The sequence below is a fragment of the Heteronotia binoei genome, chromosome 1, assembly GCF_032191835.1.
Source record: "Heteronotia binoei isolate CCM8104 ecotype False Entrance Well chromosome 1, APGP_CSIRO_Hbin_v1, whole genome shotgun sequence".
Lineage (NCBI taxonomy): Eukaryota > Metazoa > Chordata > Lepidosauria > Squamata > Gekkonidae > Heteronotia > Heteronotia binoei.
The window spans coordinates 205,324,361-205,343,229 of NC_083223.1; the positions used below are offsets into that span (position 1 = coordinate 205,324,361).

At 44.3% G+C, this 18,869-nt stretch overlaps 1 protein-coding gene across 1 annotated transcript in view; it reads left to right on the forward strand.

Annotated features, from left to right (window-relative positions):
• The first annotated feature begins 3,362 nt into the window (after positions 1–3,362).
• Positions 3,363–18,869, forward strand: part of PTPN14 (protein tyrosine phosphatase non-receptor type 14) — a 219,902-nt gene continuing 204,395 nt past the window's right edge. Inside the window, exon 1 of the mRNA XM_060246847.1 lies at positions 3,363–4,218. The gene's annotated coding sequence lies outside the window, so the exon portion shown is untranslated. The remainder of the gene's footprint in view (positions 4,219–18,869) is intronic.

Sequence of the window (18,869 nt, forward strand, 5' to 3'; positions counted from 1 at the left end):
AATGTGAATTTCACAAGACTGAACTAGACTATCTAGGCTTCCGAGTATCGGGGGAAGGGTTGTCAATGGACCCAGCAAAGGTTCAAGCGGTGCTAGACTGGGAGCCCCCACGAACCCGCAAACAGCTCCAAAGTTTTCTCGGGTTCGCAAATTTTTACCGCGACTTCATAAAGGGGTTCGCCACCATCATGTTACCCCTTACGGAGCTCCTTAAAACAAAGGGGAAGGGGGCAGAGGCAAAAAAGCCGGGCGCGCGCCTAACGTGGACGCCCGAGTGTCAAAAAGCCTTTACAGAATTGAAACGCCTCTTCACCTCGGAGCCCGTGTTGGCCCACCCTGACGAGTTAAAACCTTTCGTGGTTCAATGTGATGCTTCCGACGCCGCCGTCGGAGCCATATTAATGCAAAGGGGGGACAACGGGGTTCTGCGCCCCTGCGCCTACATTTCACGAAAGTTCTCGAACGAGCAGAAAAATTGGTCAGTGTGGGACAAGGAGGCTTTTGCAGTCATGTTTGCCTTGAAAACCTGGCGCTCCTGGCTTGAAGGGGCCAGAGTCCCATTTGAAATCTGGACTGACCACAAAAATCTCGAGGCATTGACCGGGCGCCGCAAAATGACTGCAAAACAAATCCGGTGGGCTGGGTTTTTCGCCAAATTCGACTTTGTACTGAAACACATCCCAGGTACCAAGAATTTCTTGGCGGACGCCCTCTCCCGCCTGCCACAGCACGAGAGCCTCCGCGAGGAGGTGGTGGACTCCCTTATCCCCCCTTCGGCCATCGCGGGGGGGGTCACCACCCGCTCCGGGAAGAGGATCGGCCCCCCGGAGCCAGACCTCTTGTCTCAGTTAGTTGCGGAGACTGCTCGGGAAGCAGATCAACCACCGAACCTCCGTAAAAGCGAGGACGGCCTCCTGTTGCACAACGAAAAGATCTATGTGCCCTCCTCCCTCCGCAAGCAGATTTTAGAGCATTGTCATTCCAGCCGCCTGGCGGGCCATTTCGGCTATGTCAAAACCCTCAACCTCCTTACCCGACAGTTTTGGTGGCCTAGGCTCAAAAGAGACGTCTCCGAATTCGTCCTCTCATGTCCCACCTGTCTGATGGCTAAACGAAGAGGGGGTAAACCTCCCGGCCACCTAGTGCCCCTCCCAACAGCCACCCGGCCTTGGTCGGTAGTGTCTATGGATTTCATTGTGGAGCTCCCGCCGTCGCAGGGCAAAACTGTTGTTTTGGTAGTGGTCGATACATTCTCCAAACAAGCCCACTTCATCCCCTGCAAGCAGCTCCCCACGGCTAAAAAACTTGCCCAACTTTTCTTTACACACATTGTACGCCTACACTCGTTCCCAGACAAGGTCATTAGCGACCGCGGGACGCAGTTCGTTGCCAACTTCTGGCGGGAGTTTTGCAAACTTGCGGGTATTGAGCAGGGCCTCAGCTCAGCCTACCACCCCCAGTCGGACGGACAGACGGAGAGAGTTAATAGCCTTCTAGAACAGTACCTCCGCTGTTTCATTAACTTCCAACAGTCCAACTGGGTGGACCTACTCCCATTCGCTGAATACGGCTACAACAACAGCCTTCACAGCTCTACTAAAACCTCTCCTTTCCAAATCATAAATGGCTATGAGGGCAAGCCTTTCCCAACGCTTCCCCTCCCTGCCACCCCCTCAGAACCCACATCGTGCCAACAATGGTGGGAAGGCCTTCGGGAGAGCTGGAAGGGAATTCAGGAGAACCTGGAGGAAGCGAAAAAGGCTTACAAAAAACAGTTTGATAAAAAACACTCTCCTGAATGGGAATTGAGAGTGGGAGACACTGTCTTTTTGTCCACAAAAAACCTCCCCCTTCCTCAGCCCTGCCGCAAACTTGCGTTGAAGTTTCTTGGGCCTTTTAGGATCAAACGAGTAATCAATAAGGTGACTGCAGAACTCGAGCTGCCCAAGTCTCTAAGCAAAATCCATCCTGTTTTTCATTGCAGCTTACTCCGGAAAGACCCTGGTGCCACGTCCTTCCATCCCAGGGCTCCGCCGCCCCCTCCGACGACAGTGAGGGGTCAGAGTCACCATGAAGTCCACGAAATCCTGGACTCCAAAGTCAAACGGGGGAAACTGTATTACTTAATCAGGTGGAAGCACTTCCCCCCGAGCTGTGATGAATGGGTCGAGTCTCAGAACGTAGCTGCGCCGCAATTGTTAAAAAAGTTTCACCTGCTGTACCCGCACAAGCCCAAGCCGCCACCCCCCGGGGGAGGGCGCTTAGGGGGGGCAGTATGTCAGAACTTGTAACTTTATTATTGCTAGCTTAATGTAGAACCAGTATAATTGATGGTTGGCAAGTATGCATAGAGTGGACCTGAGCGTTGAACCAGACCGACCCCATGTTGTAACCTTTCTTAACCTGAAGTGCCTGAGTAGTAGTTAACCCTGCCCCGATGGTATCCAAAGTATTTGGGGGCTGTAGACTGAATAATGTTGTATCTCTGTACTTTCTCACACTGACACCCTTTGAAGCCGAATCGTGTGGCCTTCAGAGTAAGGAGGCAACGTCTTTGCTGATAGCACTGGTGGGAAGACAGATGTGCCTGTAACGGTGTGAATTAAAGCTTTGTGGGTTGTTTGTTTTACTATATAAAACTGGGCCAGTGCTGGCTCTCGCCATCACTGTTATCTTGTACCTTGTATCTAACAGTTCTTAGTTCTCTCTAATAAAATCCTAGCTTGGAAACTAAGTATGGGATCTGCCTGGAGTTCTTAAGTTCTGACAGTATGCCAACTCCCGTTTTAAATAAAGGAGCTCCTTTTGAATCAAAGAACTGTAGCAAATCGATGACTACCATTCGGAAATTAGTCTGCAGTTTAGAAAGACTAGAAGTGGCCCCACGGCCTCAGAGACCTAGATGAAGGAGGCAACGCAGCAAGGGGCGGCCCAGTGGCAGAGGACGGAGCAGCTGAGTGAGCGCTTTGCTCTCAGTCTCCACCTTTCACTCTAGCTTTGCTCCAACCCGCGGGAAAACGACATTGCTTTGGCGGCGGCTTCACGCAAGCTGCCTCTACAACTTAACTTTCCTCCAACCACTGGCGACTCCTCCCGCCAGAACACACCCACTGCCGGGATCCAAACCCTCCAAGGCTTCGGCCTCCGCCTCCTCTCCTGGCCTGGCGGTTCTTCGTCGCCCCGGGCGTGTTCCCACATAAACGGGCAATGGCCGGGGGAGTTGCCTCGCACGTGTGAAGCGCCTGCTCTACAAAGGCACGAGCCCTTAACTGTGTTTGGAAGGACAAGACCGGGGGCGGGGGAGCTGTTGAGGAGTCTGCTGCTCGCTCACCTTATAGACGCTCCCCTTTCAGGCCTGCCCCCTCGCTTTATGCAACTACTCTACGGGGGAGGGGGTCGCGCCGCAAAGGCATCACTGTGGGCTCCCTGCTCCCTTTCGATGGGCTCATCCTTTCCTGGTCTAAAAATTAAAAGCGAAGCGGGGGAGGGAAGGAGAGAGAAAGAAAGTCCCAAGTCAAGTCGCCGACGTCTCCAGCCCTGCAGTCGCAGCGGCCGCTCCGCATTCTTGGCATTCCTGGGCTGTGACTCCGAGGTCGGTGGCGGCGGCTTTTCCAAGCAGCTCCACATTACAGGAGAGAAAGAGCAACGCAGGCACACGCACGCTCCAATCGCCCCTCAGCAACAGCCGCCGCGCCTCCTTCACCACCTCGGGTCCTCTGCGTTTGAGGCTCCGACAGCAATCCCCTCCCTTGCTTTCTTTCCCCACCCTCCTGGCTCTCAGCACATCCCCCCCCCCCGCTTGACTCCCCCTCCCCGGCGAATTTCCTGCCTCCTCACCAAACTTCTCCAAACTTTCCCCAGTGCTGCTGGGACGAGAGTGTGTTTCTAAGGCAGAAGAGGAGGAGTCACTCCTCCGATAGTCTTTTCTCCCCGGCCCGTCCCTACATAACTAGCTACTATCTCGATCTTCCTCACCTCCCATTGTATAGATATTATTTTGCAGCGATCTCTCGGGTTAAACTTTTCTTTCCCTTCCCTTTGGATTCTTTGATTTAAGACGGGGAGCTTCGTCCATCCTTGGCTGGCTTCCTCGGGATTTTGTACAAAAGCCTGAGTTGCCCCTTTTCCGAGGGCGGAAAAATGCTGGGGGGATCCCAGTGACCTTTGCGCCTTGGGAGAAGCAGTTGCCTTCGGGTGACCCAAAAACATAGGAAACAGGTAAGCCGCAGCTGAAACACTTGGGAAGGGGGGTTGTTTGAAGTTTCTGAAGCTGAATTCCGGGCAGGCATGCTGTGTTAGAGCATCATTTAACGACTGAAATGTAGAAGCTTGTCATAAAACACTTTTATAGTGTGTTATATTTTGCATTAAAAAACCCCTTCTGTCTATAATGTGGAATCAATTAACATGCAGTTATTGAGGCAAGATGGTGCTTCTGTTTTTTGTTTTTTTGCTGAAACTTTATTTTGGTTTGGACTTGTTAACCTGCCGGTTTGGTGTCCCAAAGTGGAATTGAGAATGAAGGCCTTTTGGAACCAAGTATAACCCCCCACCCTTAACAAACTTATTCATGTTTCATTAAATGCCTGTAAACAGAATAACTTTTCTCTTCACTCCCTAGCTTCACTGCCCTGCAGCAGTGTGTGATACTGCTCAGCTTCCAGCCACCCTCCCACACTGTTGGGTGGATTTACCTTCTTGCTCTTTGTTAGCTACCAGTCAAGTCTGTACTGGTCATTTGTCTTTGGCAAACAGTGTGAAAAGAAGTTAGGAATGCAGTGTGATCTGCTCCTGTTTTTTACAGGACAGAAATCATTAATCTCAAAAGTTTTTCCAAAGTTAGGTATGAAGGTATGAGTCACTGGACATACAGTATGTACAAAATAGATGTGTGTGTGTAAGGCTTGTAAATGGGATGAGGTTTGCTACTTTTGAACTCTGTGGGTAATGTTAGTGAAGGGCCTTTTGATTACAAGTTTGCCTCTTTGCAGTCTTGAGTAATGTACATAATGAAAGGTGCAGATAATGAAAGGAAGAAGAATCGTATTTGTAGAATGTTGCTTAACTTCTTGTGTGTGTTTCTCACACACATCTTGTCATGGCTTCATTCCTGGGTGCACAGTTGAAGGAGGTAATGCAGAAGCAAGAATTGTTAACAAACAAGTATGTCCTCGTGCATTGGTTTTTGCAAGTTCTAACTGCTAGTATTTGTGTGCATGAGTAGTTTTAAGGCCTTACAAAAGGTAAAGTACATAAGTGATAGTGAATAAGATTAGACCAAAGATCCATGTAGATCAGTGTCCTAAGAACATAAGAAGAGCCCTGCTTGATAAGACCAGTGGTCCATTTAGTCCAGCATCCTGTCTCATATTGTGGCCTGTCTCATACAGTGGCCGACCAGTTTCAGCAGGTCCTGTTTCCAGCCATCTGCATCCAGATGCAAGGAGGGCATTGAGAGCATGGTCCCTATTCCCATTTGCCCCCGAGTCTCATATTATAGTCTTAAAGTATTTGATTGTCAACGAGTTGCTGCAAGTCTGTGGCTAATGCCATCTTTACTACCCATAATTCCAGATGGGCACTAATTCTGCTTAATGTTACTAGGTGATACTGCCAGGCACAACCCACTGGATTCTGGCCACTTGCAGGTGGGGACAAGAGCATGAAAAAGAATTATGAGGCCTTTCTCCTTCCAACCTAAACCAAGAACTCAGGGTTATATCATTATTTCATTATTATTTGGCTGGTTCGTGCAATCTCATGCTTCACTTAATTTCTCAATGCTTTATTATTATACACTAATTAACCAGCAGTTGGAGGTGTGAATTGCCTTCATGGAAAAGCAGTGAGTGTATGTGTGGGTGTGAAAGCCTACTCTTTTGGAGTGGGTGGGGTTGATGTGGCCTATTGTATAATCTGGAGTATTTTTTAAATATGTTTATATAAGTAATTAGCCTCTTTAGAGGGTCTTTTGCTATGGACAAGCAAGGATGAATGCTGTTTCTCTCATGTTGAATCTGTAATTGCCTTATTCACATGTGATTTGTTGCTTGATGTTGTGGTCAGTCACAAAATATTGACATAGCATGTGTGAATCAGCCACCCTATGGAGTAACTTAGGCTGGGAAATAGTGCTCTACCTCCAGTGGTTTACTGGCCTTTGGGGTGTCCCACAATCAAGCCCAACATTCCATTCATTCATCATCCATTAATGATTATTTCAGGATATGATATCTTGTAGATATGATATACAAGGATCTGGATATGTTGTTTTTTTGAGTGTTCTCATTTTGGAGTTGTTTTTTGGAGTGTTCTCATTTTGTGACTTTTCCTGCAGCTCCCTGACAGCATGGATGCTTTCTTTAAGTAACTGCAAGAAGCATGCAGATGATGTTGATATCCCTGTTGAATAATGATGATAAGGGTGGGATTTGGGGTGCAAGAAATTCTGTGCTCATTGACTTCAGTAAGTCTCATTGAACTTAGTGGATTCTATTCCTGATTTAATGTAATAAGTAGCCATGCTTAGGATCACAGTACAGGTTGCTTAATTATATCAGTTTTAATTGGCTAAATTGCTTAAATTTGCATATAAATAAAACAATAACTTTGAAAGAAGCAAACTCATTATTTAAACTTATACATATATTTATTGTAGCAGATGTCCTGTTAAGAGGTATGCATTTTCTTATGGTAAATATAATTAATCTTTTCAAAAATATCTGTCGTCTTGTTAGGGAACACGTTATAAATTGATCAAAAACTATTAGAGTATTGGATTAGGATCTGAAGGACTGGCATCTGCTATCTGTTGAAGGGAGATTTGACTCTGAAAGCTTATACCCCCAAAATCTTGTTGGTCTCTTAGGTGCTGCTAGATTTGAATATAGCTGTTCTACTACAGGGCATCATGGCTACCCTCTGAAACTAGGTTGATGTCTCAACTCTGTTGTGGAAGCTTGCTGGGTGCCCTTGGACCAGTCACATGTACTCAACCTAACGTACCTCAGAACGTTGTTGGGAGGATAAAGTGGGTGAGAGAAGAATGATGTAATCTGCTTTGGGTTCCATTGGGGAGAAAGACAGGGTATAAACTCATAAACCGAATTAGTACCTTCATCCTTAAACATGTTTATAACATGTTTATTGGAGGTAGATCCAACTTTGTAGTAAGGCAGCTGACAATTGTAGTTTTAAATTGACAGCAATAAGGATTATTATTTCTACAGTGCAGACAATTGCCTAGGCTCTGTACAAAAATGAAATAAAAAACACCAAGCCACTGTTTGCTTTGAAATCTAAAACAGAGGTTGAAAAGCTTTTTGGCCTGATTTCTGAAAAAAAAACAAGCCCATATTTTCCCTGCGAAGTTGGTGATGTGCTGGCAAACAGAACTCGGTAGAGAGAGCTGAGAGTTGGGCCAGATACATTGTGATGAAGCCCAACCCCAGGGTTGGGGTCAGCACCTTAACAGCTCCCTTTGGGCCAGCTGGAGGTTGTTTGGGAGGCAGCAATGGGTAGGCAAAAGAGGCAGTGCAGTGCCTCTGCCTTGTTCCACAGCCCGGTTGCTAACAGGCCCCGATCCATGGCCCAGGGGTTGGGGACCCCTGCTCTAATCCAAAAGTGTCGCACTTATTTATTATGGCGAGATTATTATTTATTATTATTTTCAATTTATAGCCCACACTTTCCCAAATGGGCTCTGAGCGGGTTACAACTGTCAATAATACAAGGTTAAAACCAGATTAAGACAATATACAATCTAAAAGTAATATAACAGTCTAAAAACAAACTCCAATTCTGCCGTTAGTGGTATCAGTTGCCTCCACGTCTTCCATACATCCCCTAGTTGGTATAAAATAAATGGGTCAACAGAGTTATTTCATCAGGGTCTCCGCCATCAGGGAGGCCACAGAATAACAAAATGCCCACTGCCTCAGTTGAATGCTTGGTGGAACAGCTCTGTCTTACAGGCCCTGTGGAACTGCAATAGTCCCTGCAGATCTGACATAAATGTTTGTTGGGCTGGGCCATGTGTGCCATAAACGTAATATCAGGTACCAGAGCTATAAATTGTATAAATGACATAGGCAAACACCATTAAATCCCCATTTTTACTCAAAATACAAACAAAAGCAATTGATTCCTAGGAATGAAAGCAGCTGATTTACTGGGGAATCCACAAAAGCCCCAATAAATATATTTAATTATGTGCAAGGTTTTTTTCTAAGGAATATCATAAAAGAGGGGGAGGTATCTTACATTTCCAAACAAATTAGTTACTTTTCATATGTATAGCACCTTTAGGAGTTGTTATCTTCCTTGCAAGTAAATAAGGTAGTTTTTTAACACACCCATATGCCCAGCCTCAGCAGCTGTTTCCTGCTCTTTGTTTCCTCTCTTGCCCTGTCCTACCTCTGAGGATCTCGAGGAGGCACATGGGTTTCTTCTTCCACCACCCCATCCCACCATCAACAACAACCTTGTGAGGTGGTCCAGGCTGAGTGACCACCCCCAGGTGACCCAAACAACAAAGTCCTGGCTTGGGGGGGGAGGGGAATCTGAACCAGGCTCTCTCAGATCCATGACTTCATTTCCCACAGAAGTGGCAAGACTGAGAGGAAGACCTGATTGAAAGTCTTTTCCCAAAACCTCCAAGGGGTGCTTTTTGTCCTCCCATGACCCCTTTCTCTTCATATCCCACGCTCCCTGATACTCACTTTGGCTCTGCCACTGTTCAGACATGTGGTGACAATAGTGGTACCCCTTTTTCCTTTCACTCCTCCCAAGGCTAGTATGTCTTTCCCCTGAGTGTGGCATGCACAAGACAGCCCAGTTAGTACTTTCCAATCCACACACCAGCCCTCCTACTTCCTCCCCTGCTGGCCCTGGCCCTTTGTCCCTTCCTCTGCCTTCACTGCCATTGCCCCAAACTGTTACCTCAACCTCATAGTCGTGCCCCCTAGCAATTTTCTTTCTATTTCTTAAGAACATAAGAACATAAGAGAAGCCATGTTGGATCAGGCCAACGGCCCATCAAGTCCAACACTCTGTGTCACACAGTGGCAAAAATTTTTATATACACACATACACTGTGGCTAATAGCCACTGATGGACCTGTGCTCCATATTTTTATCTAAACATATTTTTATCTTGACAGCTTCAACCACACAACCCTCACTTGGTGCACCTGCTTATCTGCCTCCAGCAGCCTCCTGCCTTCCTTGTACCAGTTGCTTGTAGTATGGATAAGAGCCCTGGACAGGCCAGTTCTGGCCCTGGGACTTATGTTTGACACCCCTGCTTTAATCAAATTTGAGTTAGATTACTATAATGCATTCATGTAGTGTTGTCTTTTAAAAAACTGTTCAGAAACTGCAGTTGGACCAAAATGCAGCAGCCATGGATTGGTTACAGGAATCATACCATGTTTATGCTGAAAGATCTGTTTCTAGGCACAACCCAGAATGCTGATTTGTCACCCACAAACCCTAAATAGCTTGGGGCCAAGGTACCTGAAGGTCTGTCTCCTCCCATACCATCCAGCCCACCAGTTAAGATCTGCCTTTTAAGTCCTACTTTGTGTGCTGCTTTTTCAGAGGTGAGGTGAGCAGTGGCAAGAGTCAGAGCACCTTATATCATCGCACCTTGAACTCTGAAACACCCTCCCTCTCACCTGGTGTCTACTTTCCTTTCTTTTAGGTGCCAGGCCAAAATACATCTTTTAACCCAGGCTTTAAATTGGTATTTAAAAGTCTTACTGCTTACCTCTGTCTTGTAGATGTTTGCTTAATGACTTGATTTTAAAACTGTGACTTTATTTTCGTGAGCTATCTCAAGCAGGACTATGAAGAGGTGGCGTAGAAATATCCCAAATAAATAAATAGGCTCCACCATGAATCTATGCCAATCATAACATATTGGGAGGTCCCATGCTAAGCATCCTCCCATGATAGAGGAAGCTGCTTCCTAAACGGTGCTTTCTGCAGTTACAAAGATTATGTTTTCTGAAGCACCTCCTGAATCAAGGAAATCTGGGGAAAAGAAAATGTTTGATTTCAGTTTACAAAGAAAGGTAAGGGTTTGCTCTGTGAGTTGCTCCAGGAAGATGTTTCCAAGCTCACAGACAGAAGAAAGTCTGTCTATGACTAAGTGAAAGGTGTATGGCTGTGATGCACTTGTCTGGTATGACCTTAGTGCTGTACTGGTTCGTCATCTGGTACTGAGTGACCTGAAGATCCCTGCTTTTTTCTATTCAATTTAACACCCTTTGGATTCAAGCTGCAAGCTGGTACCAGGAAAACCATTGGTGGGCACCATAGTACTTTGTGAATATGGGCTTAAGCTATATGGAGTCTTTTGCTCTGTGTTTGTGGTGGGCTTCCTCTGTGTTTGCTTATCCCTGGTGGATCAGAGGTCTTGCTTTCTGCAATTTGTTCCTTGCAGGTCTCTAACATTCTGGGACTTAACTAGATTGTAGATCCGGTTGTAAGGCTAGATTTTTGTGATCAGCCAATACCACATTATAAGTTTCTCCATCGCTATTTACTGTTTACACATGCTGCAAGTACTCTGGGTTGGGTTCAAGAGTGTCTGACAGATATTAGGAACCTTTCAATGACAAAGCATTTTCATTTTAATTGGAATAGCTGAAAAATGGTTTTGTAAATCTTCTCTTTCAAGGACAGTCTAGTGAAGGAGGGCAGTAGATGTATTTGTTCCTTGAGGAAGCTGTGTGCTGTGGCTGTCAAGGTTCTGAAAAATCCTTCAGATTTTTTTTTGTTGAACAGAACAATGTCCTTGAGGAAGTTGGGTGTTTTAGGTCTTAAAGTTCTAAAGCTCCTCAGCCACAGAGAATGTGCTCTTCATGAACTTCTGAGGAGTAATTCTGCCAGCTGTAGGAAGCTATTGGATTGTGCTTGTTACATTTAAACATGTAGTGTGAATTGCTGAAGTTATATATAGATTGATATAAAATGTAAATGTTCAAATACAACAATTTTACTCATAGATATTGTAACAGAAATCTGGTAATTTTCCTGTTTTGAAGAAGACCCTCTGCTTTAGAGTTTGTGTATAATGGTAAACTGAAAAACTTTTGTAACTAGGAAACATTTTAAAAAACATCTCATTTCAGAGTAGCCCCACTAGCCAAGATGTTTCCCGTTGATATATTTGAACATGTACACTTAGTTCTTATAACACATTCTTACAGCATGTATATATAGATCTGATACCATTGTAGTGATGTGCTTCAGTATTTGTGTTTTTAACTTTTGTACACAGTTGTTCCTTGTGATTGTCACAGAAATTGTTTGAGACTGGCTACCTATCAATCATTTGTTCTTATATTGAACTTCTGGTGGACTAAGAGTACTTCATTTTAGTTCTGTACCTCAGCTACTTCCATTTGTGAACACTTGCTTGCTATATACTAATATCTGCCAAAATTTTTACTCCAATTCATAGGTGACTGTATTTTCATGATTTATTTGGGGACACTACTTTGAATTACAGTTGTGGCATACAAGAGATCTGCAGCTTTACAGCTTGGATCTTATGCTATCTTCAGTGTTAGGCAAGATACTGAATTTCAGTGAAACCCTTAAAAATTGATGTTGCTTTAAATTATATGCAGTACAATTGCAACTTTACATTTAATGTCTTTTATTGACTGTTCTAAACATGAGAGGGCTATAATCAGGCTGACTACATGTGTCATAGCTGAAATATCCCTTGCCTTCCCTCATTTGAGGATATTGCAAACAGCAATCCTAGACCATCTGTGCTGGTCTTATAAATGGGCCTTCCCTTCCTTTTCATCAGGCACATTGTTCTGCAGGCTCACCCCACCCCCATTCAGCCTGGTGCAAAGATTTAAAGGCACACACACCTTTCTAGAAGCAAGCTGTTCCCAGTGTCGTCTTAAGCCTTTTGAGATTTGAAGGCACATGGAAGCTGTTGGGGCCAGGCTTCAACCTGCTGTCCAACTGACTGGGGGTGGGAAAGAGTCTGCCAAACTGGGAGATCCCCTGTTGGGACTTGGGGATCGACTACCCTATGCTGATGGGAAGAGGAGTGTTAAGATTTGATGCATTTGTTCTAGGTTGCACATTCAGTTCAAAGTTGCTTGCATGACTGGGGCTTTTGTCTGCAGTTAGCTGTAATGTGCTCCTGCTTTTATTTTGCAGCATGAGATTAGTCCTATGGCTGAAATTAGATTATATTTAGAGTTAGCAGTTCATTAGCCTACATGCTATAATTGTGCTTGCTCTGTAGTTTGAATCAGCTAGCTAAGGGAACCAAATTTTTGGCCCAGTTGGTATAGTTTAAAAATATTAAATAGTATACCATTTAATTACTATTATTAAATGCTATACCATTTAATTATTTATGTAGCGACCACAAAGACTGTAGGATCTTAGCCACCAACTGATTGCAGAATCAAAACCTGTCTGAAGAATAAATACATTATCTGAGTGTTGATTGTTTTTTGGGGTCACAAGGACCATTTCCACATGGATTATTCCCCTAGTATTTTTATTGCAACCAGCAAGAGTCTGGGGATGAAGGTGACATGGACATGATGGGTACCGTTAGCTTGAAGTCACTTCTGAGAAAAGCCCAGAAGTTATAACACACCTCTCTCAACCCAGAAGTGATATCACACCTCTCTCACTGGAAACTCTATGGTAATTATAGAAAGAACTGATGTTGCTTCCAAATTTTCCTCAGAAATGATGTCACGCCATTGGCCTGACAGCAGTCCCTTCCCCCCTCCAATGTTTCTTCTGCCTCTTGGAGTAGCAATAGGAAGAGAGGGTCACTGGCAGGAAGTCCCGCTCTTGCTGGGAGACCTGGCAGCCCCGCCTGTGTTAAATGCCATTGAGAAGGGGTTTCTTTTTCCAATTCCCTGTAGCATCATGGTACATTCATTTACTTCCCTGGTTTCCCCTGGCTTTTCTGCAGTCTTTTCCAAACTTTTGGGGAGGGATGGTGTCTCAGTAGTAGAGCATCTGCTTGGTAAACAGAAGGTCCCAGGTTCAATTCCTGGCATCTCCAAAAAAGGGTCCAGGCAAAGAGGTGTGAAAAACCTCAGCTTGAGACCCGGGAGGGCTGCTGCCAGTCTGAGTAGACAATACTGACTTTGATGGACCAAGGGTCTGATTCAGTATAAGGCAGCTTCATATGTCCATGTCCAAACTTGCTTTGCTGTGAAGTTTTGAGAGAGATTGCATCAAAGCCTGTATGGCTGCCACAGTTGTGGGAAGGTTCAGATTTTCCTGGTCCTGCCCACTTTTTCCCTTTGTTCCAGTCCCCATGGCAGCCATTTTCTGCCCTTGCTACCGAGTGGGCTTTTTAAAAAGTTCACCTTTTTTATGTCACATTATAAAGTTTTGTGTATCATGTTGTCTGAATTCCTAGCTTTCATTTCAAAGAAAAAGTGTATAGCCCTTTAATTATGGAGATATAATAGGAAGAGTATATGTCTTCAAGAAAAGGGATAGACTTTCTTTTTTGAAAAACATACAAACTGGGAATTCAGTAGGCCTGGTATACAGATTGTTATAATAAATGTTATATCAGTACAAAACCAGGCAACTGTTAAATAAGTGAAAGCCCCCATGGCCCAGGGATGGCTGCTGTTGAGGGATTGGGGCAGGGAAAGTTCAGGGAAACCTGCTGCGTGGAAGCCTGTTGCTGCTGCATTGCCACCCATAGCAATGTCAGGAACCATATTTATTGTGCAAAACCCCCAAGATGTTTTAAACCAGAGTTGCCAACCAGTGATTGCAACTGGCGGGAATGGGGGGGGCAGGGACATAGGGCATTGTCATTTGCATGGCAGCATTATGACACTTATAGAGAAAACACTGAACTATCATACTTATCTAGGAATCTCTGGCAACTCTCTAGAGGTGTGACATCACTCCTGGGTTCTCCCCAGAATTGATGTAATGCTGTTGTGCTGACAATGATTTTTTAAAAACTTTTTTCTCCAATGGAGCAGCAGCAAGCAACAGGAACTGAGGCCAGATGATGCCTTGCCTCCAGTGGATAACTGGTATTCCTATTTTAAAACAGGGAACTCTTGTTTCTGTCTTCTTTCAGTAGTCATTTCTAGTAGCAGTAATGGCCTAGGTGCAATACTATTCATGGGAGCAATTAATTAGCAGCTGGTGTTAACGTATCTCAGTGCTCTTCTCAGCTGACCATTAATTGGAAGCAGATGTTTTGTTGCTTAAATATGGGACAGATTCCTGTGAAACAGCTATTCATGCAGTTTTGTTTAACTTGGGAGTGTTTAACCAAGCATAGATAAAAGGCATATAAAAATACAGAATTCCAAGGAAAGAGAAATGTATCTGTATGCATGGCACCAGTGAGTAGTGAGAGAAGTGCTGGCTGCTTGCTAACCATGGTTAAGCAACTGAAAGGCAATCTGGTGAAGGTATACCATCCCCCCCCCGCCCGAGCGATTTCCCCTTTCTTTCCCCAATCTTAATTGTAGATTTGTAGCCATGGTTTTAAATTGATTTTGCAAATCATGATTATGAGGGAACGTGGTTTTGTGTTAATTGTGGCTTGTGCTGGTGTGCATTTATTGTGATACAAGCCATGGTTAATGCCATTAGAGGAGGTGAGAAAGAAGTCTGTGTCCATTAGGTTAGCTTATGATTTCCAAACCACACTTTGCAAGATGTTGAGGTAAGTTTGCAGTCAAGATTACAGAAGCAAATGTCATATTTCCCCCTCTGCTGTGAAGCAGGGGTTGATTAAGTTAACATTCTTGTGTAATATACTAAGTTGTAATATGATTCAACATCTTTTAATGGTGATTAGCATTGTTAAAGATGGAGTTGGCGCTGATATAAGTCTTGCTGGCAAGTATTTTCTGGTGTGTCTTGCTAAGCGGACATCATTCAGGAACAATGTTACTATTCTAATACACTGGGCTGTATATTTCTTGTTTGATTCTAGAGGCAAAGGCAGACCCAAGTTCTGTATCCACATCTGTGCCTTCTCCCACGTCTGGCTTGGGCCTAAATACCTTATAGGCCACCTGTTTTCTTACACCCTCTTTAGCGTAGCAACTGGTTGGTGGTCTCTTAGAGGGACCTTCCATTCAACAAGTACACCCAGAGGAGATTTTCTGATGGCTACTTCAAGCTCTGATACGTCTTTCTCTGGATGTAATCTCAGAATCCTTGGAAATAATTTTTTACAGGCAATTGTTTCAGTGAAATTAAGGAAAAAAGTGAAGCACTTAATAAAAAGTGATTAAACTTAATGTGCTGCATTCTGCCTGGATTATACTCTTGTATGTAATTTATTTACACTTTGGCTCTTTGCCGGTCCTCTAGAGCTTGGATGTTGCTTATTGTCAAGGCCCAGGGTATAATGTATTTTTTAAAAATGAAAACAACACTAAACACTCAAAACCAGGCCTGTCAGAAACAACGAAAACTACCCGTGGGCTTCTTGATTATGTGAGAGAGAGCTTGGTGAATCATTTTAGGGGTGAAGTTCCAAACACTTTCTGAAAAATCCCTGCTCGATGTAACCTTTAGTGTACAACTGTTGAGAGGCCATAGATTATTCATACATTTCTTTTTATTTTCTGTTTGTATTTCCTTATTTTCAGTGTGATGTCTTACATTTTATATCAAGTACTTGCTAAGATTTCCCGTGTTAGCACTCTAGTAGAAAATACCAACTATTTTTAGATTCCACCCCCCCCCCCATTACTATGAGGATTATAAACTTGTTCTGTTAGAATTGAAGCTTTCATTTTAAGGATTAGCTTGATTATTAAGAGACTTTGAATGCAGTCCTATGCAGATCTACTCAGCAATAAATCCTGTCTCATTCAACAGGGCTTACTCCCAGGGAAGTGTTCTTAGGATTGCAGCCTTTGGCACAAAATTAAAATGCATGGAATTTTGGTTGCGACTTGTGTTGCACCCCATATTTATTTATTTACTTCATTTATAACCTTCCTTTCTTCTCAGTTAAGACCAGAATAGATTATTTTCCTCTCCTCTATTTTGTCATCACAACATCCCTGTGAGGTAGGTTAAACTGAGAGTCACTCAGCAATCATGGCAGAGTGGGGATTCAAATCTGGGTCTCTCAGATCTGGCATTCTGTGGTCTGAGGCAGAATACAGCCTTCCAGAGCCTCTGTCCATAATCATAACTCCCCCTGTATGCAATATGGAGTGGGAAGGAGGCATGGTGTAGTTTGGTCTTGTCAGATTGTGGAAGCTAAGCAGGATAGATGGGATGGGAGACCACCAAGGAAGACTCTGCAGAGGTGGGCAATTACTAACCTCCATGTTTGCTTCTCACTTGCATAAAAAACCCCACAATGAAGTCTCCATGGCTGTGACTTGATGATGCATACTATGTATACAGTATGTATATTTTAAGGAAAAAGGTGACAGCTAATATGATGAAGTAAATAAACTTGGAAGTTTGGTCGTGTACCTCCCGCCTCCTTTCCCTCCTGTGCTATCAGCAGCATTCCCATAACTTTGCCTACTTCTGAGTCTCTGCTTTCCAATCCCATCAGTTAATTTCTGTGAAAACCCTGGGAGGCCTTGGCTCAAGGAAGACTGGGTTGTTCTGTCTGCACTTGCACATTAGCTGGCCACAACAGTTGATCTTTCCGTGTGTGTTTGACCTACTACGGAGAAGATTCAGATAGCACTTTACCTCCCTCTCTAAACAATATGATGACAGTGGTTTCATTTCTTTGCATGTGGTTTAACTTTAGTCCTTTGTTGATTCTTGTCAGGTATTGTGTTGCTTAGGGTTTTTTGTGTGTGTGTTTTTAAATGGTTGCCAACATTCTGCATGATTAGTTATATGATCTGTGACACGTGGCCCTAGCTTCATGTTTTGGTGAAGATACTAATCTGTGTACCTTTTCTATTTTTAAAAACAACCACATGTCTTTTTTTCTTTTAAGATCTTGTCAATTTGTGGTTGATGGGAAAGTTTATAGTAGAGCTGAATGGAAAATTAAAGATAGTTGGTTCAAACATACTTAGGCTTGCCAATCCCAAGCTCCCAACGGGGGTTCTCCCTCTTTCCCAGGCTCCTTCCTGCCTCCAGTCAGTTGGCTGGTGGGGGGAAGCCCCACCCCCACAAGCACCATGTGCCTTTCCACCTTCGAAGGCTTCAGACTCCGCTTGGAACAGCTTCCTCTTTGGATGATGTGTCTGTGTCTTTAAGGCTGAATGGGAGTGGGGGGAGGAGGCAGAACAACATGGCTGCTCCCAGTGGCTGTGAAAGCAGCACAGATCCTCAGTTGGTTGCACAATCTTTTCAGAGGTCATTTGCATAGGAAATGTAAACTTGAACCTTTGGTTGCTCTGTATTATTTTGAAGATGTTGGAAGTTCAGCAACTTGTAAGTAGAGATGCCAATCCCCAGGTGGGAGCAGGCCTTTCCCCGCTTCAGAGTTGTCAGAAACGGGGGGGAGGGGGAGAGGGAAATGTTCATTATTCCCATTATTCGATTCTCATAGGGTATATTGGAGAACTGATCTGGGGGTATAATTGGAGAATTGATCTGGGGGTATTTGGGGTTCTGGATGGGCTGTTGTTTGAGGTAGAGGCACCAAATTTACAGCATAGCATCTGATGACTCTCCTCAGAATGCTCTCCAAGTTTCAAAAAGAGTGGATCAGGGAGTCCAATTCTATGAGCCCCAAAAGAATGTGCCCCTATCCTTCATTTCGAATGCAGGAAAGGCATTTAAAAGGTGTGTGGTTCCTTTAAAAGTGATGGCCAGAACTCCCTTTGGAGTTCTATTGTGCTTGTCACAACTTTGCTTATGGCTGCGCCCCGATGTCTCCTGGCTCCATGCCTAAAGTCTCCTGGCTCCACCCTAGGGTTGCCAGGTCCAATTCAAGAAATATCTGGGGACTTTGGGGGTGCAGCCAGGAGACTTTGGGGGTGGAGCTAGGAGAAAAGTTGTGACAAGCATATTTGAACTCCAAAGGGAGTTCTGACCATTATATTTAAAGGAACCGCACACCTTTTAAATGCCTTCCTTCCACTGGAAATAATGAAGGATAGGGGCACCTTATTTGGGGGCTCATAGAATTGGACCCCTCAGTCCAATCTTTTTGAAACTTGAAGGGACTTTGGAGGAGAGGCATTGGATGCTATGCTGCAAATTTGGTACCTCTACCTCAACAAACAGCCCCTCCCCCCGATACCCACAGATCAATTCTCCATTATTCCCTATGGGAATTGTTCTCCATAGGGAATAATGAGTGTCCAGCAGACATTTCTCTCTGTCCCCCGCTTTCTGATGACCTAGACGCGGGGGGGAGAGCCTACAAACTGGGGGATTCCCTGCCCACACCTGGGGATTGGCAACCCTACTCCACCCCCAAAGTCCCCAGATATTTCTTGAATTGGACTTGGCAACCCTAAACATATTCCATTGAGTTTTCAGTATAGCCTTGCACCCACCTCATCAAGTACTGATGTTTGATTGATTTGATTGGACTAATATTCCGCCCTTTCCTGTAAGTGGGCGGAATATAAGTCCTCAAAAAAAATAAATTAATGGCACTGTTGTATTGGAAATTGGGTTTAGTAGTTTGCGCTGGGGTTATATTTCTGAAGACCTTTGTCCAAAACTGTTTTTAAAAATTTCTTGGTTTTCACAGCAGTGTGTGTCAGTGCATTTGAGGAGGAAAGTGCTGACTCATGGAAGTTCATGGTGCAATAACCATTGTTAGTCTTTAAGGTGCCACAGGACTTCTGTTGTATATTGTCAGTACATGTATATTGTCAGTACATGTTTTTTGTTTAAAACATTATGTGGGTTTTTTCTTCTTTTTGGAAG